The 21,869-nt window shown below is 48.7% G+C and overlaps 1 protein-coding gene across 1 annotated transcript in view; it reads left to right on the forward strand.

Annotated features, from left to right (window-relative positions):
• Positions 1 to 6,548: 6,548 nt before the first annotated feature.
• The window catches only part of BCAR3 (BCAR3 adaptor protein, NSP family member), a 130,414-nt gene continuing 115,093 nt past the window's right edge, over positions 6,549 to 21,869 (forward strand). Inside the window, exon 1 of the mRNA XM_035018003.1 lies at positions 6,549 to 6,637. The gene's annotated coding sequence lies outside the window, so the exon portion shown is untranslated. The remainder of the gene's footprint in view (positions 6,638 to 21,869) is intronic.

The raw sequence follows: 21,869 nt of genomic DNA on the forward strand, positions 1-21,869 counted from the left end.
CTCTTTTTATTGCGTCCCTTCAGTGTGCCAGGCACTGTACTCGGCTCTGGGGATACTATGGGGTGCTGTCGTAAATTGTTTACAACAACGGCTGTATTTTCCCCTTCCTGTTATCCATGGCCCTTTGCGGTGCGACTCTGCAGCTCCTCCCATTAAGAGGTTGTGTCTGTTTTCTCCCCTTTTTAAATGTGGGCTGGCCTCATGACTTGTCTTGCCCAATAGAAAGTGGTGGAAGTGCTGTTGGAGCTTTACTAAATCTTTCAAGAGGACTTGCCCCTTTACGTTCTTACTCCTGAACCCCTACACCTGCCGTGCAAACACACCCTGCCTAGCCTGCTGAATAATGACAGACACGTGGCCCATTCACTTTCATTTTTCCAGCCAATGGCCAGCGACCTGCCAGGCAGATGAACAAGGCCATGTTAGGCCCATCAGCCCCCAGCTCACCCAATAGCTGATGCCGGAAACCTGAGAACTAACACATGGATGCTTTTTTAAGCCACAGAGTGTTGGGTTAGTTTGATTCACAGCAAAAGCTAACTGATACATGAGGATACATGAGCAAAACAGATACCAGTTCTCAAGAAGCTCATGGTCAAATGGAGGAGACAAATTTTAATCACAAAATCCTATAAATAATATATTAAGGGAAAGGAAGTGATAATGAAGTCAGCCTCCCGTGATGGTTCCCCAGGACCCCCACACCCTGGTATCCACACCATGTGTGGTCTTCTCTCACACTGTGCCGGATTCGTCTACTTGACCAATAACATACGGCAGAAGGGATGATATGTCCTTTCTGAGATTAGGACAAAAGACCGACGTTTCTGTTTGGGGCTCCTTCCCTTCTTTCTGATCATTAATTCCGGGAAATGCCAGCTTGCATGTCTGTTCTCTTTATGCCAGTGATTGTGCTCAAGGGACACTCAGGCAGCCCATGTGAAGGTCATGTGACAGGAACTCAGGTCTCCACCAACAGTCCCGGAGGTACTGAGGTCTACCAACCACCAAGTAAGGCAGCTGGGAAGAGATACTCTGGCTCCAGATGACAGAAACCCAGGCTAACAGCTCGAATGTAACCTCTTGAGAGACCCTGACCTGGAACCATCCAGCTAAGCTGCTCCCAGATTCCTGACCCAAAGAAACTATGAGATAGTAAAATTGTGTTATTTTAAGCTGGCAGGTTTGGGGCTAATTTGTTACACAGCAACAGATAAGTAACAAAAGGAGTTAATAGATAAAAGAGGGGAAGGAGGTGGAATGTTCCAGATAGAAGGACTACCATGACCGAAGGTCCTACGGGTGGAGGGAATATAGCACATTTGAGAAACTGAAGGAAGACCAATGTGGCAAGGGTTCAAAGAGCAAGCGTGGCCTTGTGGGTCTTACTAAGAAGTCAGATGATTAGGGGACCAGCCCTGGGGACTCCAAGGAAGCCTAGGTTCTTAGATTAGTGGGAAGAAGAAGGTAGCAACCCAGTCCTAAGGAATATTGTCCTGCTGTGGCCTTCATTATGAATTGTAACTATCAGACTAGGAAAACCCCTTTGGAGACCATCCTCAGTGGGGATGGCTCCTCATCTTGCTGTGACACCAGCCCCGGACCCTGGAGGCCAGTGATGGCCGGGGATGATGGTGGGTGGCAGAAGTGGGAGAGAGTAGGGAAAGGGTGTGGAACAGAGAGAACGGTGGCAGGGAGGAGGAGGAACCAGTGAAGGAAGAGGGGAGGCGGCTGAAGAGAGAGAGAAGTGCAGTGTCGGGGCCAGGCGGGAGGAGGAAGAGGGAGCGGGTGCGCAGAGGAGCCTAGGAAGTCTATAGAATGGCACTTAGGCAGGTGGAGAAGTAACCAGGGAGTAGGAGGCTCTTAGAGACACTGGTGTCCAGAAAACCTGAAAAACTCAGGAGTTGGTGTGTAGTGTTCAAGGACAGGAACAGACGCTTGGATGAAACAGAGAGATGGAAAGGAGGACAGGAATGGGACTGGGGGACAGCTAGGGCTGCCATGGAAAGCAGTCTCGGTTCAGGGGTTTGAACTCACCACCATCACTCAGGGCTGCATGTGACCTGCGGAAAGGACCCTAACAGTCATCCTTAGGGAAGATTGGTGAGAATCACAGTTCAAGTGCTGGAGATGTGCTTGCCCCGGGGCAGGGCTCAGTGGGCCCCTCAGGCTCTGCAGGAGTTCTCTGATTAGCCCTGCAAGGATAAGTTCTCTCCAAATTAGTGACTTTGAGTTTTAGTTCTCTGTACTCAAAAGTACCTTTGGAGGGGCCAAGGAAGAGGTGGCAGGTACCTGTCCCAGCAGGGGGAAGGTTTCTCCAGCCCCAGCTATGCCAGGCACAGCAAAAAAAAAAAAAAAAAAAAAAAGCCATGCTTGCCTGGCTTCCTGGACTGGCCCCTCCAGCAGGTGCAAAGACAGAAACAAGGGCTCAGAGGCAGGAAGGGAGGCCACCTCTGGCCTGCCTCTCTTGGGTCTCATCATCCACCTTCCTATCCCCTGTCCCGCCAGGAATGGATTTATACTGCTTTAAAAGTATTGGGGCACCTGGATTTTTATGGATTTGGTCAAGCTAGCCTAACCTTTTTTGAGTAGCAAAAAAGAGTGTAAAGGTATGAGTGTTTCCCAAAAAACATTTGCAGAGGGAAAGCAAAGACAACAGAACATTGAACAGATCTATTCATTTTGCGACCTGACTATATAGAAAGTTAACATATTTTTTCTTGTTTTAAAATATATATATATTTGACATCAAGATGTGAATGAATTACCTGATGTTCCATCAGAGAAATTCCACAGAGATTATGTTATAGGAGCAAAACTCTGGTCCTTACAGAGGAGGGTTGCATTGATCAGATAAAGAATTTTTTCCTCCAATCTAAAATCCACGAATGAGAAATAGAAATAAAAAACACACAAAACAGCTTTTGTATCTAAACTGACTTCTTTTTTCTCTTTCTGCATCTATTCCAGGAGATTATTCCCCTGTCTCCTTGCCATTCTTTTTTTTTCCTTTAAAGATTTATTTATTTATTTATTTCAGAGAGAGAGAGAGAGAGAGAGAGCAAGCAGGAGGAGGGGCAGAGGGAGAGGGGGAAATCTCAAGCAGACTCCCTGCTGAGTGCATAGCTGCACATGGGGCTTGATGCGGGGCTCGATTCCAGGACCTGGAGATCATGACCTGAGCCGAAATCAAGAGTCGGCCACTCAACCAACTGAGCCACCCAGGTGCCCAATCCCTGCTGTTCGAGGGGAGAGTTGAGAGGAGAGCTGCCTTTGAGCACTCAGCGCTGTAGATCCTAATCTGATGCCAGTAGTTGGAGACATCCTTATCAGGGTCGCCTATGCGAAGAGAGGGCTCTGTGTTCCGGGGTCCCCTGCAAACACCTGCACACACCCCAGCCCTGCTCCACTGAAGCGCCGGGGACCCATCTGAAAACAAAATGTGTGTCAGAATATCAGTGCTTGCTCAAAACCACTTCCCAGTTCGGCAGATTCATTGGCTTCTCTCTCCCTTGAGTGTGCTTTGAATAGACCACAGACTGGGAGGATAGGAAAGAAGGGGAAAGAAATGAGGCTGTAAATCAGTGTAGCCTCTCCAACTCTTGGGCTCACAGAGCAAGTGAGGGGACGAGGGAGACAACCCCCTCCCAGGAAGGCCTCCTGTTATCACATGTGCCCCAGCAGTTGCCTGTGGACACCCCCTCTTTCCTTTCTTCTCTGTGGCTTTGAACCAAATGCTCTTGGAAGGGAAAAAACTCTGACTTCATCTAGGCTCCCTGCCCTCCCTTCTCTGAACACAATGAAGACTTTTTTAGGTTATTGTGGCATTTCTAGTGATTCTTTTCATTGCCTTCTTCAAATGTGCGATCAGTTCTCCTCCTGATACAAATTTTGTGACCCCTGTTTTTATAAGCCTGAAGCTTAGAGGTTGATCGCCCAAAGCATCAACAGAAAGCACCTGGGTATTCTAATCACTGTTGGCTCTTGCTGAAAAAACAGCCTGCCAACCTCGTCCTGCCCGTGCACTGGGCACAGCCCTGGGAGGGGACGAAGCAGCCCCAGGACCCCACGATTCTTTGGAAAGAAAGAAGCAATTCCAGCCAGTTCAGGTGTTTGGAGGATTATTAGGATGACCCTTTCCATGTGGATATCAGTGTGGTTTGTGAGTAAGTGAGTAATATGAAGGACTTTATTAGCAGCAACATTTGGAAAGCCCAAAGTGGGAACTGAAACCAGTGTCTGTCAGTCCAAAGTTTCATTCAGCCAGCACATTTCAGAATTTGCAGCTAGTGTTTTATTCTCTTTTCAAAGCTCTTCACATCTTTTGAGAGTAACAGGATACTGGGTGAGAATTTATGGGCTAAAAATATGGAGATGAACAAGATCACGACAACTTGCAAAGGACCCACGGCTGGATTTGGGAAAAAGGTGTATGAAACTATTGGTGTTAACAAGAAAACCAGGCAAAACCAGATGAGAGAGGCTAAAATGGTGTTTGGGAATTCATCCTAGTGCTTGTTCTTTGATACACTGAGGGTTCAATTTCACATCAGCCCCATCCATCAGAGCTCACATGCGGCGTGTTTGGAGTTTTATTGTTTTGTAAGACCCTGGAGCAGAGTGAGAAGTGGCTTGGTGACAGAGTAGAGAAGTCTGCTCATTACCAAAGGTCATGGTTCAGGAGGTTGTTCTTGACTTACTCTTTTCTCCATTCGAGTTCTACACAAATGAGCGGTAAAAGGAGATGCTTATCTCCTTCCTTTATTTTAGCAGCCTGAAGTTCCATTTCCTTCTTGAAACCTCTGACTCTATGGCTGGAGGAACGCTCCCCCACCCCACCCCATCCTGTCCATGCATGCAACTGGCCTGATGTCCCCTTCACTCACCACCTTGCAAAGCACTCTCAATCCATTGCTTTACACATGGTCATTTGCTTTTTTGTTTTTTACATATGTGGGTCACCTGTTGCCTAGGTAAGATTTAAATCTGGCTGTGTTAGTATGATTAGCTTTTGATTATTTCCAGAAGCAAAACAGTATGTCATAGCCCTATAAGCATGTAACATTATGTTTTCTTTTTGATGATAACATTTAGCTAACAATTTATATATGCGGTAGTGGTTATCTTTCAGCCTTAGCTCTTTTTAAAAAAAAATTTTTTTTTTTTTTGAGAAAGAGAGCATGAACAGGGGGAAGGGGCAGAAGGAGAGGGAGAAACAGATTCCCCTCTGAGCAGGGACCCTCATGTGGGACTCAATCCCAGGACCCTGGAATTATGACCTGAGCCAAAGGCAGATGCTTAACCAACTGAACCACCAGGTGCCCCTCAGCCTCAGCTCTGAATGATCTAGGCTCGAGACTGTTAGAAATAATATAATCATCTTCATTTTTTTTTTCATTTTTTTTTTTAAGATTTTATTTATTTGTGAGAGAGAGAATGAGAGACAGAGAGCATGAGAGGGAGGAGGGTCAGAGGGAGAAGCAGACTCCCTGCCGAGCAGGGAGCCTGATGCGGGACTCAATCCTGGGACTCCGGGATCATGACCTGAGCCGAAGGCAGTTGCTTAACCAACTGAGCCACCCAGGCGCCCCATAATCATCTTCATTTTAAAGAATGATCATTTGATCTGGATTATGCACATCTACTACAATTTAAATAATTGTTACTGTATTTTATTACTGAATAATTTGTATTGTTTTCTTATGGTTTTTTGTTACTAAAGTAACACACGGAACACAGAAATTTTGGAAGACAGAAAAACATTCTTTTGGTGTACATTTAGTACATATTTCAATGTATATAGATTTATTTTCTTTTTTTCAACAATAATGGTTATACTGTAGTTTGTTTTAGAGCCTATTGTTTCACCGGGTAATGGATGATAAATGTATTTCCATGTTACTATTCTTCTATAATAGAGATTTTAGTGGCTGTGTAGTATTCCATTGTATGAATTTTATATAACCAGTTCTCCATTAGACATTTATTTATCAGACACTGATAGAAGCACTTACTATGAGCCAGACATAGCTCTAAACTCATGTAGCCCTCGTGATGACCCTATGAAGTAGGTGCTACTAATATCCCCATTTTGCAGATAAGGAACCTGAGGCACAGAAAGGTTAAATAACTTGTCCAAGGTCACACCACTTTGTAAGTGGTGGACCCAGATTGAAACACAATCTGGCTCCATGTCTGTGCTTCTAATCACAGCACTTTGCTGGCCTCCCACTCTGTCTACTGAAAAGTAAAGACTTTTCTCCACCTAGGAGAAACGCTTAATTTACAGAAGACTGCTCTGGCAAAAAAGGGAACCACTGTCCTGTGAGTCACTGTTACTTAGAATTAAATTGTCAGCTGTTCAGATAACAGGCAAAGAAGCATCTGGGAGGGATGGGCAGTGTTGGCTCTGCAGCCCGGAAGTCCAGCCCGGGAGAGGCCGCAGACCCAGGTCCAATCAGCCTGAGACCCAGGTTACTCACCCTGTGGCAGAACCAGCCTTAGGAGGCAGCCCCAGCCTTGCCCGAGCTCCAGTAACTTGCTCACACCAAACCCAGAAGGCCTCTGCTTTGCATTCAGCCACAGGATCAGCGGCCTCTGACCCAAACCAGCCTCAGGGAGGCAGGGGACCGGCAAGGTAGGAAGCGGCCCGCCCGCCGCTCTCTGCCCTGGGGGGTAGGGCAGCGCTGAGCCAGCGGAAACTGGCCCGGGCTGTGGAATGGTGTTGATCCAGCCTACCGAGTGGCTTCTGGGGCAGCGCCTGGAGCTTGGGAGAATCCTCTGGCTAACCCACAGAGGTTCCAGGGTGGTTGTTGCCTGGGTAACTCTGAGTCCTTATTCATTGTAGCCTTGAGTCTTGTGCTTTGGATCTGGCCACCTCCTTTCCTATCCTTTCTGTTCTAGTAATGATAATATGATGTCATAGCTGGTGATGATCATTGTTCTATTTTACTTATTTAATTCTCACAACAGCACTGTGGGGTAGAACAATAGTTAACAATAATTATCCTCATTTTAGTGATGAAGCCAGGGAGCCACACGGAAGTTAGACAACCTGACATAAGGGAAAGGGTGTCAGGGCAGGGAAGCTGGACTCGAACCCGCACCCCAGAGCAGGCCACCACACTCTGGGCTTAGAAGGTAGCTGTGGCTGGAAGGGAAAGGCTAGGTGAGCCCCCTTGCTCCCTTAGTCCCATCACCTCCTCTTTGAGGAGGTCTGAGGAAATAATAGGAATTTGCTAGAGGTAGTTAGGAGTTGAATTTTAGGGGCGCCTGGGTGGCTCAGTGGGTTGATTCTCCAATTCTTGGCTTTGGCTCAGGTCATGATCTCAGGGTCATGAGACTGAGCACCAAGTTAGGCTCTGTGCTCTGCAGAGAGTCTGCTTGTCCCTCTCCCTCCCCCTCTGCCCTTCTCCCCAATCTCTCTCTCTCCCAAATAAATAAAATCTTAAAAAAAAAAAAAAAGAAGTTGATTTTATATAGGCACCTTAGGCAATTGTTTACAGGAGCTTGGAGGTTTATGTGAAATAACATTCATGCATCTTTCCCTGGGAGATCTGTCCGTTTGCCTTTATTTTTTTGTTACAGGAGAACCTGGAACACATAGATACCACATCCAAAGTCAGTGAGTGTCGCAGGGTAGATAGGTCTGGGGAGCCGTGATTATCACTGCAGTCCTAATGCCTGCCCCTCAAATGGCTTAGAAGATCCTTAAAAGATCAGAGGCTTAAATTCTGTATAGTCCATGAACTTCTCCTCCACACATAAATCCCACACCCCGAGTTCCCACTGCCCCCCTTCTCCTAGCTGTGGAAACAACCGTGGGTGAGGGCCAGAACCAACTTCCCAGCTTAGGAAGATCTTTGGCTTAATTCGACAACAGTCTAAAGACTACAAAGAAAATTTGCTTTATAATGGAATTAGGTAAGCCTGGCAAAAACTGGCTTTCCTATCCTCAGTGATTTTGGAGGGTGTGTCTATTGAGTTTTGGAGTTTTTCTTAGAAAAGTAAAGATGTATTGTTTTAGCTGCCAAAGACTTTGAAGATAAACCATGAAAAATAAAAGCGCAGTGTCTGATAGGCTTTCTTTCTTTCTTTTTTTTTTTAATTTAAATTCAATGTCTGATAGGCTTTTGGAAAAGTAAAAACAGAGTTGCTGCTGTGCTAGTCAGAGTCGCAGTCATGCTACTATTGGACGCTACGGTCTCTTCTCCCCGCTGGGAGCTGATCGGTTACTGAAAAGTGCAATCGGTCAGGTCAGGTCGCTCTCCCGCCTAAGTCTCACCGGGACTCCCTATCAGCGCAGGGCCACGGCCCCTGTCCCTGTGGAGAGGCGGCCGGCGCAGAGCCCGGTGGCCAGGCCGAAATCCGGACTCTGCCTCCTCACGAGTCGCGTGACCTTGGCTCCGCGCGATTACCTCTCTGCATCTGTGTTCTCATCCATCACCGCAGAGACTGGGATGCCCGCGGCGGTCTCCGGGGCCCGTGTGTCTGCTTCCGGAGCCCCAGCTCGGGCCTTGACGAGCATCAGGTTTGGAGCCTCCGAAGTGCGTGGGTTGCCGCCACTCTGACTCTACTGAAAGCCCGAGGGTGCGCGATGGCTGTGTTCCTGAAACTAAAGACGAGGTGGGAGCAGGCCTCTCCGAACTGTGGGAGTAGCTGCAGCAGAAGCGTGCTGGGATCGGACGCCCAGGGCTCCGGGGAGGCCCCGACCCTGTCGGTTCTGTGCCGCTGCCCGGTGCGCGGTTTCCAGCAGGCCCCGGGCTGTCATCTGACCTCCAGACTTAATGGAGTGTTCTGGCTTCACGTCTGCCCCTGAGGGGGCCCCGGGACTGGCGCGGCACCGTCCGATCGGGGACAGGGTACATGGCTGGCCCCGCTCTACGGGCCCTGGGCCTGAGCCCAGGACTCCCGGGACTTATTGCAGGGCCTGGTAGCCGCGGGAGCCACTTCCTCTGCTCAAAGCCAGGTGGCAGGTGCGGGAGCTAGGTCAGCGCACTGAGCAAAGCTGGCCTCCGGACCTCCTCTGACCCTGGGCCTGAGGGGATAGGTTGGGGTAACAGAGAGGAGAGAGGCTGCCATTGTTTTTAAGATTTCTTTCTGGCCGGTAGGCTTGGATTTCTTGTCAACGTCCTCCCTCCCTACATGAATACCCACGCCTCCCCTCCACCCCACACCCCCTACACCTTAGACACACATTTTCTCCCCATAACGCCAAGCAGGATTCTTGGACCCATTAAGGGAAGTATTAGCACACGGCTTCAGGAGGGATCTGTCACAGGGGAGTGGGATGTGTACAAGGATTTGGGGGTTGGCCCCAAGACCTTCCCATATGAAAATGTCTCTCCTCAAGTTTCAGGTGGGGTGAGTCCATACCTTTACAGGAGGGTTCGGTTTCTTCTGTGGATAAGCAGTGTGTCCATGCTACCCTATCCCAAACCACAGGTCTGTGCATGGCCTGGGCTCTTCAGCCACACTCATCCAGCCCCTTCTGGGGCCAGGTCCTGCCCTGCCCCCATGGGTGACTCAGGTGCCCTCAGAGGAGAAGGTGGCTATTGGGCAGGTATGACCAGTGGCTCAGGGACCCAGGAAGTGGCTCTTCTGCCTCAGGTACCCACTGCCTAACCGGTGAGTCACTAGGAGAATGTGGGGCCCCAGGGCAATCCTCTGTGTCCTGTGGGATACACCAGAAATGGATGCAAATTCATCTTCTGCAAGAGGCCCTGGGGGTGGGACTAGAAAGTAGACATGCGGGTTAGGGGGGAGGCACCACATCAACCAGGCCCCCCGGGGTCCTGCCCAACCTGCACTCCACCAAGGGCTGTGCAGTCCGCACCGTCTTTTTTCCCAGTGGCTTTAGGTTATTCTGCTTTTTATAAATGTTTATTAATTTTGTTTTATCTTTTTCAAAGGTATATGCCTTTGTGAAGAAATGTCCCATGCTAGGAATCTGTGGGGTTTTTCTCATTACCCAGCTGACCTGACACGGGATGGGCCCTCAAACCTCAGCTCCAGGGGAAGGACCGTGTGGCCGTGGGCAACCCATCTTTCAGGGCTCTCCCTCTCCTCCCACAGACACATTTTGGTTCAGATGGGGGGCCACAGGTCCCCTAAAGGAGGCTAAATAAAGGGGACCAGTGACAGCGGAGAACACGCCCCATGAGCTCGTTTCAAGGAAAGTGAAGGATCTCACAATGACAGTTGTGTGTATGGTCGTGACTCACTGCATGCCCAATGCCTCGCTAATGTTATTGTGTCTAATTCCCACGGGCCAGTCCAAGAGGTGAGTACTCCTATTATCCCCACTTCACAGTGTGGAACCCGAGGGCCAGAGAGGGTGAAGCAGTTCGCTAGAGGTCACACAGCCTCAAGCAGCAGAGCCAGTCCTCAAGCCCAGGTTGGACTTTGAACCCCCACCCCATCTGCCTCCCACTCTACAACGCCCACAGCAGCCCCCCACCCCTGCTCCACAGTGGGGGCGGAGGGACCCCAAACCCCTGGGCAGCTCCTGCCTCCAAACCTGCTTCCCTTCCCTTTAAAGCCCTGAGAGTCAAAGTCCCCTCCACGGATGTAGTGTTTCTTCCTGTGGAATCTGCTGAAAGATCGTGCCTGACTGTGTCCATGTGTTCTCCACAGGAGAATCCTGTAGGGGAAAGATTATCAAAATATTTGCTGGCCTTGCAGGGAGTGCTTAGGGTCGCTGCCAAGCACTGCTGGGTGTGTGAGATGGGAAGTGCCACTGTTCCTCTTGCTTCTGTTTGTATCTGCGGAGGGGAAATGGGAAGAATCTAATGGAAATTCTGTTTAGCCTTCTATGAGCCCAGCAGGGATGCTCAAGTACAGTACAGATGTCAGAAAAATAAATAGGCATTTAAGATTTTTCTAGTTGGGAGCGTTAGGTGGGATCTGAAATCTGAGCTGAGTGAAGTGCAATTAGCACGCTCCTGGAGTCTTGAGTGTGCCAAGCCCCTGGGGTGTGACATGAGCCCTGGGTCCCAGGCAGAAGACCCAACACCTTGCTGGCTCTGCCCTTGGAGGGGGCAGGAGGGACAGTGAGGAGGGACAACCTTTGGGAGGCAGGGGCAGCATCTAGGAGCCAGGCTGTGTGAGTTTGATTCCAAGTTCCCTTCCTAAGCTGGAGGACTCTGGGCAAGTTCTGTCACCTTTCTGGGTCTCAGTTTCCCCATTTATACTTCGTGTGTGTGTGTATTAAATAGGTCTCTGTGTAATATCCCTGGACTGGTACTTGGCTATTACATAAAAAGCACTCAGTAAACACTGCTATTATTGCTAACAGCCCCTTCCTGCTCTCACATTTTATCAAAATGTGGGTCTTGGTGGTTATTGCCTGAGAGGTAATGCTTTGGTTGAGTAGTGGGTTGAGAAGCTGGCTGGAGGGAAAGAAGGTTCTCCCTCGCTGGCTCGTATTTAATCAGCTCATGAGTTCCTCTACCCACCCTTCTCCCCTCCCTCCCAGGTGCTGCTTTAAGACAATTATTTCACCTGAATAAAAATCCTTAGATGTAGGGTGGGGGAAGTGAGGAGGGTAATTTTCCCCTGAGGATAGCCTGGAAGCAGGAGCAGGAAGGGAGAAGATTGTAGGGAGACTGGCTTCAGTTGCTGAAGCAAAACTCGGCAAGCTTTTTCTGTTCCTTTTCACTATTTTGAGTTCCTCTCTCCCCAGGGGAGATAGATATTTTGCAGGTGACATACTTTGGGTTAAAAAACCCCATGTGTCTGAGCCAGAAAGACCAGGAAATTCAAATCAGAGCCCTGCAGCTTACCAGCTGGCCAGGGGTGTTTATTCTCTCTGAGGTTCAATTTCTTCATCTATAAAATGGAGAGAATGGTACTTATTTTACAGGGTTGCTGGAGAGTTAAATACAATCAGGTACTTACAGCACAATATCAGGGCCCAGAAAAGCTAGTTCTCCCCACCCTGGCCTCCCCTCTGCATCTGTGCCTAAGGGTCCTCCACCTGCCTGCCCATCTTCTGTCCCAAGCAGAAAAGGCAGGAGGCAGGCCCCAGGTTCCTTTATGTTGTGTGCTGTTAGCTTCCTGAACAAGGCTATAATCTTTCTAGAAGTGTCCCTGGCAGGTTACAACCTGTGAGCTGTCACCAGGAGTGGATGCTGTTAAGGTGAAGCTATAACTGGGAAAGGAACAAAGTGGGGAAATTCATCAGCCCCTTCTCACTTGGCATTCAGCCACAGGCTGGTGGCCTAGCTCTCCAGCTGTCTCTGGTAATAGCCGAGACTGGTGGTAGTTACACGGTGGGCTTGGAGAGACTGTTTCTCTTTACCAGGTATCCTCCACCCCATTCAGGAATGAGTCATTAGCGTTTAGGTGATGGGAGCCACAGTCATGGCTATACTGGCCTTCTTTCCTCTGGCCATGGAGGCCTTGGTTGGCCAGGGGTGGGCTGGGAGGGAGCGGGATGGTGGTAAAGGGGGTGATGGGGAGGAGTAGGGCATAATCATGGGCCTGGGCGCCATATCAATAGGCTGAAACTCTGAGCTCCCACCCAGTAGTGTCCCTGGGGCTCTCAAAGCCTTTGTCATCTTCTGCCAGATCCTGGGCTTCTCTTGCATTCATCTAAGCTCTTCTCACTGTTGCTGCCAATGTCTTCTCCCTCAAGGTCACAACAATCCCAAATGGTGCCTTTTTACAGTTTAGAACAGGCCCTCTTCTTTCCAGAAAATGCACTTCTGTACCAGGACATGCAGCTTGGGAAATGGGGGCACAGGCTAGATTTCAGCCTCTCGTTCCTCCTTCAGCTGAGCAACCTTTGCAGTGAACAAACTGCACAACTGCACATGGCAGCCCTATTTTCCATTCTCTGCTTAAATGGTCTGGATTGGCCATGCTGCTTCTGCTACCTCCTCTGAACATACTGCTCCTGCCTCCACTTCCCTTCCCATAGCATGGCCAGCTTTTGCTAGGTTACAAAAGATAGCAGGGCACTATCAGGTTTCCAGCCCTTCTTTGAAGGAGTTTGTGACCCCTTAGTTCTAGGGCTGGGTCAGATGGCTCCCTATAATCCAGTTCAACAATATTCTTTCTTTCTTTCTTTTCTATTCTTTTGAGAGAGAGAGAGAGAGTAGTGGGGTGAGGGGCAGAGGGAGAGAGAGAAAGAATCTTAAGCAGGCTCCACACCCAGTGTGGAGCCCAACGCGGGGCTCAAACTCATGACCCTGAAATCACAACCTGAGCTGAAATCAAAAGTCAGCCATTTAACCAACTGAGCCAGCCAGGCACCCCCAACAATATTCTTTCTGATATTATTCAGCAATCTGGGCCCAGGTGGAGACTTACCCCATCTCCTGTAGTAGTGTGAATAACTTGTCTATCCACAGAGCTCCTGCAGAGGCTGGGCAGTTTTTCCCTTCATGATGGTAGTATACACCCTGGAGTCCGGGGGTTTCTAGCACCAGTCTTAGCTCTTCACCCTTCCTCCCTGAGGACTGGCAGGTTGGCTTGGAAATAGCCCTCCTGATAGCCTGCTCTGACATCTCCAGCTTCTTGAGGGGGCAGGTATGTGGATCAGCATTCTCTCTCCCACCTGGACTCCACAAGTATAGTAGTCCCTCGCCAGGGCCTGGCCCTTAGGGTTCAGGGTGGTCTGAAAACATGGTATTTTTTTTTTTTTAAGATTTTATTTTTATTTATTTATTTGAGAGAGAGAGAGAGAGAGAGAGAGAAACAGCATGAGAGGGGATAGGGTCAGAGGGAGAAGCAGGCTCCCCGCTGAGCCGGGAGCCCGATGTGGGACTCGATCCCAGGACTCCGGGATCATGACCTGAGCCGAAGGCAGTCGCTTAACCAACTGAGCCACCCAGGCGCCCAAAAACATGGTATTTTATGATTCCATCTCTTCCTCTCTTTAAACCCACCATCTCTGCCAGAATATCCGGACCACCTGTTAGACACAAATGGTTCAAAGCCAAGTTTCTGGTAGCTTTGCCAATAGCCAGGAGAGGCCACTCCCTCTGAGGAGCAGAGATAGAGGTGGGCCGATCCCTGGGTGGTCCTGGTGCGGCACTCTGAAAGGCAGAAGGAGGAGAGAGCTGGCTTCAGACATATTCGTAGATACAAGGAGACCCAGCTCTTGGTCACTGTGGTAACTACTAGGAGTGGAGAGAGGCTGTAAAGCAATCCTCAGACGTTCTTCCTAATTAATAGCTGAATCTGTCCATGTAACCTGGTAAATGTAGGCTGTTATAGGAACATGCTTGAGGGGCACTAACCCAGCTGTGTAGAGCCAGCAAAGAAGTTGTGAGGAATGTGATGCCTGGGCTGGGGGTGGGGGCGGGATAGGAGGCAGTTGGATGAAGGAGAGGGGAAACTGAGCCATGACATGGAGGCGTGGGATGAGTGAGGAGGTAAGGGGAGCCATCCTAAGCAGTTTGGACTTTAGCTTGTGGGTGGCAAGATGTTCTTGAGGGGTTTTAAGTGGTGGAGAGATGGGATCAGGCTCGTGTTCTAGAAATATCGCTCAGGTGGCTGGGTGTAAGACCAACTGGAGAGGGGCAGGATAGAAGGGCGGGAGACCAGCCAGGCCACTCAGGAGAGTCCAGGTGACAGAGGGGGAGGAGCCCTACTGGAACGGCAGTTGGGGAAGGAGAGGAGGGCATGGAGTTGAGGACTTTTGAGGCACAGAGTCCCCAGGACTTGGTGAGTAGTTGGATGTGAGGGGCAGTGATGGAGACCAGGAGCCAGGATGGTTCCCAGGGTCCCAGCTCAGGCAACCTGCTTCACATACAGAAGTGTAAGAGGAGGACTGGCTTTGGGGTGTGTCAGGTTTGGGATGTGCTCATTTTGAACTGTGTGTGTCACAAGCAACATTTAGCAGACCATTTGGATGTGAAACTGAAGCTCAAGCAGCAGGCTGCTTTAGAACCGTGGAGAACCATGTCCGGAGCTCAGTGTGGCTTTGACAGCAGAGGTGTTGTCACAGGACAGGAGTAGGTGGCTTTGAGGGCCAGCCAGCTCCAGGCTGGGTTCAGAGGAGTGTCTGACAACAGGGGAAGTGCAGTCCAAGGGCTCCCAAACACCTGGCATCCTAAGGACACAAGGGGTCTTGTTGAACACGGATTCTCCAGGTCTCTGTCTGGATCTCTCCAATCTAGACCTCTAGGAGACGAGCCTGGGAATCTGCATGTTCAAGTTCCCCAGGAGATTCTCAGGATCAGGCAAGCTGGAGAACATTGATATCAGGGTGGAGAAGGGGTATTTAGGGAAGAATGGGTAGAGGAAGGGTTTGGAAGACACCCTGGGAAGGAAGCAGTGGGAGATGGGCCAGGGAAAATGGCCATAAAGAGGGGTGGAGAAAATCCATGCCCAGAGGGCTTATTTTGGATGGTGAGCAAGGATTCCCCTTTCTTTCCTACGTGACAGAGTTGGACCAGATTCAGCTTCTGGTCCTGGTGGGGAAGACTAAAGAGTGTGCCTGGGAGCACTAGGAGCTGAATCATTCGTGGATGTGGGTTTGGATCGTCTCTCCTCTGAATTGTCTCATTTGTCAGTAGGTGGATGGTTGAACGTTGCATTAACTCCTCTGCCTCTCTTCCTCTTCCTTGTTGTCTGACTCTTGTCCTGGTGGGTCCCAAGAGCAACTGGCCACAACTTGTCACTGAGTTTCAAAACACAGAGGGGCTCAATTAAGTTACCTCATCTCTGTTTCCACACAGAGCCAATAAAAAGCTACAAGCCATTCTAAGAAGTTTACACCATCTCTAAAATTGTATGGGCTTAGATGACCCTCCCAGGCCTGGAAAGTTTGCTCTTTTCACCCCTTGGTGATTCAAGCAGGGCACCTCTGGGTCCTGGGGCTGGCACCAGAGAGATACATCAGTGGGGCCGATGGCCACCAGTATGACAACCACCCCTGCCCGACTTGAGATGCATCCCTCACCTGAAATCCCACAAGGAGGCCGGTGAGGTTAGAATGTCTGTCAGATCTATATTCCAGTCCTCTGATACTTTCTAGGCATGTGACCTTGGGCAACTTGACTTCTCTGATCCTCAATTTCCTCTTCTGTGAAATGGGCATAATATCTACCTCTAGGTGCTACTGTGAGGATTAGACGGACGAAGCCCGGACTGCCAGTAGTAGGTGCTCGAGCAATGGGCAGGGCCAGTCACTACGTGACTGAGTGTATTGGCTACACTCTGCAGTGAGAGCCCAGAGCAAGGGACTGGGGAGGAAGAGTGCAGGGGGGAAAGGTCCCTGGAGCCACAGTTGACAATTTGTCCCCAGCAGTTACCACAGTCACTGTAGATCCTGTTCACAGAGGCGTCTTACCTGTCCTTTATTTAGCTTTGTTACCAGAGGTGGTAACAGTATAGTATTATTTCTGTATAAAGTGCCTTAAGGTCAGGGACCACCTGACCTGCTGTCCCCAGCACCTTGTACTTTGGGGAACACTGTCTAGATGTTCATTAATAGTATACTCTGAATCAAGAAACAGAAACTCCGAGTGTAATCATCTGGAGTACCGTGTCTAAGAAAGGCCAATGTGACTCACTTCAAAATATGCAAGGATTATTCACTAATTTCCTTCCATGTGGCACATTTGTCACTGCCTGGTCACCCTGTGAGGAAGAGCTCTTCTTATGCCTTCCAAGTTCATGAGCCCCAAGGCAGAGACAGACGAGGTCACATGGGGAGCACACAGGGGTTTAAACTTCCTGGAAACGCTGACAACCAAGAAGTCCGCCTCCCACTCTCATTTCAGACGGGTCCTTCAGGCAAGAGGAGATTAGGGCAGCAGCTTAGCCCCCCTAAATCTACGATAGGAAATCTACAATAGAAAAAAGGGATTTTCCTCAGGCTGCCTGGTGATGACGAGGATGATGACTGGCACATTCCCCTTTAGGAAGGTTGCTGAGCCAAGGCAGGGCCTTATGCACAATCACCTGAGAGGCTAGGGAAATGTGGGTTTTGAGTCAGCTGGTCTGGGGTGGAGCAGAAATTTGACACTGAGCAGAGTTTCAGCACTTCTGACAAGCCCCCCTCAGGGATGGTGAGACTACTGTTCCCAGACCCCTGGCTGGGTAGAAGTGCTCTGAGGACAGAGTGGGGGCTGGGGGCGGGCGCCCAGGACTTCACAGTTTGCACCTGTGACCCATCTATGTGGTTTCCTGCCATGGGGGAAGTTCAAGTGTATGGGGAGGCCCAGACTGTGATCCCCAACCCATTGGAAACTCCCACCACTGTTCAAAAGTCCAGTTCTCAAATATCTATCGAATGCCCACCAAGTACTGGGCACTGAGCTAACCCAGCTCACAATTCATGCCATTTTCAAGCACCTCAACCCAAACTCTCCTGCTCACTCTAAGAAACAGGGATTCATGCTGGGAGGGGATGTAGGCAGTGGCGTCAGGAAGTCCAGCTGAGGGGCCTCTACATCTTAGCTATGTGAACTTGGCTGGTTACTCGGCCTCTGCTTGCTCATCTATAAAATGGGCTTCACCTGTCTGGGTTGCTGAAGTGATTGATCCAGATGATGTATGTAAAGCTCTTAGTCTAGTGCTGGTGAACATAGCTACGAATTTGAATTCAGGCTGTTTTTTCCTCCCATAGAACCTTTGGCTCTGCCCCTCACTGCAGACACCTATACTAATTCTAGGGGCCCTTGACCGTGTCCTTACCTTTTGGTAATCTTGGTACTGTCAAGGAAACCCTTCAAAGGAGTTCCACATGGTCACCACCCAAGAGGAGTGTCCCATACCAACTGAGCTGTGTGTGTATCAAGGAGGAAGGGGTTCATGTGAAGAAGGAACCAAAGAGGAAAGGACCAAGTTGATGACCTCACCCAGCCCTCCAACTTGCTATCCCAGCCCTTGCACTTGGGTATTGAGGTGTGTGGCAAGCATCTCGTTATTGATAACGCAGTACTGCAGATCCTGCATACAGTGAACAACGTATTTAAGAAATCACTGGCAGACACAAGATTCTCTCTATCATAACATCACTTTCATGCACTTGCATTCCAAAGGGCTTTTTAAATTTAAATTTTAACTGTTCATCGTGACATTTTTCTTTTTTTTTTTAAGATTTTATTTATTCATTTGAGACAAAGAGATACAGAGAGAGAGAGCGTGAGCAGGGAGAGAGGCAGAGGGAGAGGGAGAAGCAGGCTCCCTGCTGAGCCAGGAGCCCAATCCCAGGACCCTGGAATCATGACCTGAGCCGAAGACAGACGCTTAACCATCTGAGCCACCCAGGCGCCCCATCATGACATTTTTCAAGCATACACAAAAGTAAAGAAAATAGTGTGACAAACCCCAGCTTTAATAATTATCCACATTTTGGCCAGCAAAAGGTGTCCTGAGTGAAAGAGAAAGTTGTGGGATCCTGCCCTGGGATTGCACACCCCTGGCGCTCCCCTGGGAGTGAGTTATACAACATTCATGTCTTGTCGGGGAAAAAGGCTGAGAATTCTGCATCTCTTCCTTCTGAGAATGGTAATAACCCCCACCTGGCAGGGATCGACTGAGCCTGAAAAAACGGGCAGCATGGTTGGAGCCTCACAAACAGAACTTCCTTCCTTGGTTCCTGCCTGACCTCTGTACTCTCTAGTGGAAAATGAGGAAGGATCAGGCAGAGTCAAGAGATTGCTAGGCTGGGAGCAATGAGCAAGGCTCCACTCTGAACCCTCTACCGCCTCCCTCCCTCCTGGCAGCCACCTGCCTGCTGAGGTCACCAGTGTCCTCCAGGATGGTGTGTGTCCTGTTTTGTAGAATGATGACTACTGTAAAGATAAGCACCATAAACAGCTGAGAGAAAGGGATAGTGTAATCTGCCCCCCTGGGCTGTGTGGACCCCATAGGGAGGGGGTCTGTCATATTTGTCAGTGAATCAACTTCAGCTCTGAGGTGTGGAGGAGGCCATTGTCCCCAGTCAGCTACAGCAGCCTGTGAACTGATGGATCATCTCCCCCAGAGGCACATCACTGATCACTCCCATACTGTCATCGTTACTATAGGGCTCTCCTTCTGAGAGGCTGCCGCCACCACCTCTCAGCCATGACATCCCCACACCTAGTCAGGCAGTAAGGAAAGAGGAGGGAATGTAGACCGAGAAAAATCTACATTTCGGCCCCGGCTCCGTTGTTTAATGGGTTCAGTTCTGTTGTTCTGTTATTTAATTTGCCCATGGGCAAAACCCTGAACCACACGACCCTCTTTCAAAAAATGGGGATGATGATATTTTACCCCAGAATGATTTAAAAACCCATATAAGTATTATTAATTTCATTTATTTTCTTTTTTTTTTGAAGATTTTATTTATTTATTTGACAGAGAGAGAGACAGCAAGAGAGGGAACACAAGCAGGGGGAGTGGGAGAGGGAGAAGCAGGCTTCCCGCAGAGCAGGAAGCCCAATGTGGGGCTCGATCCCAGGACCCTGAGATCATGACCTGGGCAAAGGCAGATGTTTAACCGACTGAGCCACCCAGGTGCCCCATTAATTTTATTTTCTTAACTGCACTGAGTTCAGGCAAAACTGTGCAAAAGGTGAAGGGTTAATTTAGCACTTTCCCCCTTATACCCAAGTCCCCCTTCTCTGCTTACCCCGGAAGCACCAGATGCTTCCAGACAGCCAATCAAGAAAACAGCCAATTAAATTAAAATTCACTAAAGGGCTGGTAATTTAATCTCAGTAGAGGAAATAATCTATATTTAACAAGCGCTCACTAAGTGCTGGGCACCGAATGTATTTTGTGTGGTTCTCATAGCAGTTTTATGAGATATGCGTCTATCATCCCCATTTTACAGTTGGGGAAACTGACATAGAAGTAAGACACTTGCTAAGAATCATGGAGCTAATCAGCAAAAACTGGGATTCAAATGCAGATATGTCTGACTCTAAAAGCAGTGCTATTTGTTTGTTTGTATCATTTTTTTTTTTCAGTAACTATAATCTAGTGATTCAGAGCACAAGCCTGAGCCAGATGGCCTGGGTTCAAAGCTCAGCACCTTTTCATATCGCTGTGTGACCTGGACAGGGACCATGCCCTCATCCATAAAAAGGGATAAGAATAGTGCCACCTCATAAGATTATTGTTGGAATTAAAGAGTTAATAATATACATAAAGCTCTTAGAATGGTACCTGGCACATAGTAAGCGCTATGTAAATTATCATTAATTATGAAAGCAGTCAGTGCTCAAGGAAGAAATTCAAACAGTTTAGAATAACATGAAGGAAAAAGCAAAGTCCCCGCCTGCTCACCTGTAAATTTCACCTCTCAGTTTGATGGGAGAATATTCTGGGTGGCACAGTCAGTTAAGTATCTGGCTCTTAGTTTCAGCTCAGGTTGTGATCTCAGGACCCTGAGATTGAGCCCTGCATCTGGCTTCCCACTCAGTGCAGAGTCTGCTTAAGACTTTGTCTCCTTCTTCCTCTGCGCCTTCCCTCCAAATAAATAAATAAATCTTAAAAAAAAAAAAGAAAGAAAATTATTTCACACATTTTGTACATGTAGACACATATAAACCCACACAAATATATAAGCTTGTTTTTACGTTAATGGAGCAATTTCCTTTTTTCACCTAGTGATATTTCAGATACCTTTCGGCATCAGTTCCTGAAGAATTACCTCATTCTTATCAGTTGCAGAGTGTGCGCCATAGACTCAACGTGCTGTAATTTAGTCATCCTTCTGTAGATAAACCCTTTTTTATTTAAACCTCGATCAGTGCTGCCGTGAATATCTTTGTGTGTACAGGTGAGTATTTCTGCAGGACAGATTCCTCAAAGTAAAGCTGCCAGGCAAAGGACACATTCGGAGCCAATGTTCTATTAGGTCATCCAGTAAGGATCAACATTGTTTTACAGAACAGAGGACTATGGAGGGAGGTTGGTGCCTAACACAAAGGAATGAGCAGCTAATCATGGAGTTTTAAGTGATAACATTGTTAGGAAGATTTTTTTTTTTTTTTTTTTTAAGACAGAGCGAGTCCTACCGACATCCCACAAGCCATTCTATTAGGCTGACACCCACTTATCTGGGAAGCCAACTTTGTTATCAAAGATTGAATTAGTACATCTGAACAAGTCAGGTTTTTCTTTCAGTTTGACCCCTCTTGTGTAGGGGAGCTGGCAGGCTTCATGTTCCCTTCATTTCCTCCAACTTTCCAGGTTCCTTCTGCTGCACTAGACAATGCTGGCAAGGCTCCCCTCCACCCCAGGCTGGGGCAACCTGCAACATCTAGACTGAGCCCTTTCTCAGCATAATTCAAGATGGCAGCCAAGTGGCCATTGTACTAGGTTTTACATACATGTGTTTCCTCTTTCTTCATTTCCAGAGTGAAGCATTTCTTTTCCAAAACTCCCCCTTCTTCTTTATTTCACCAGCATCAACAGTCTGTCTCCAGTGCTTTGCAGCTCTCCTTTCTCTCTGCTCCACAGCACAGGGGATCTCTGCTGAGCCAGGGCTTCTCTCGCTCTGTATCTGTGCTATGCTATCTGATGACATACTCGGCTTCCTATCTCCTCAGGCTAGTGATGCTTTCCATAAGCTAGGGCCTTATGAATTTGTTTTCTAAGTGACATTTTTAAAAAAAGATTTTACTTACTTATTTCAGAGAGACAGCGAGTGGGAGAGAGAGCGGGGCAGGGAGGGGCTGAGGGAGAGAGAGAGGCAAATTCCCCACTGAGCAGGGAGCCCGACTTGGGGCTCAATCCCAGGACTCCAGGATCATGACCTGAGCCGAAGGCAGATGCTTAACCAACTGAGCCCCCCAGGTGCCCCAAAGTGACATTTTTTTTTTTAAGATTTTATTTACTTATTTGAGAGAGAGAGAGAGAGCGCGGAACAGAGGGGAGGGGCAGAGGAAGAGGGAGAAGCAGGCGCCCCGCTGAGC

This window comes from Mirounga leonina, unplaced genomic scaffold, assembly GCF_011800145.1.
Source record: "Mirounga leonina isolate KUSES-001 unplaced genomic scaffold, KU_Mleo_1.0 Mir_173, whole genome shotgun sequence".
NCBI lineage: Eukaryota > Metazoa > Chordata > Mammalia > Carnivora > Phocidae > Mirounga > Mirounga leonina.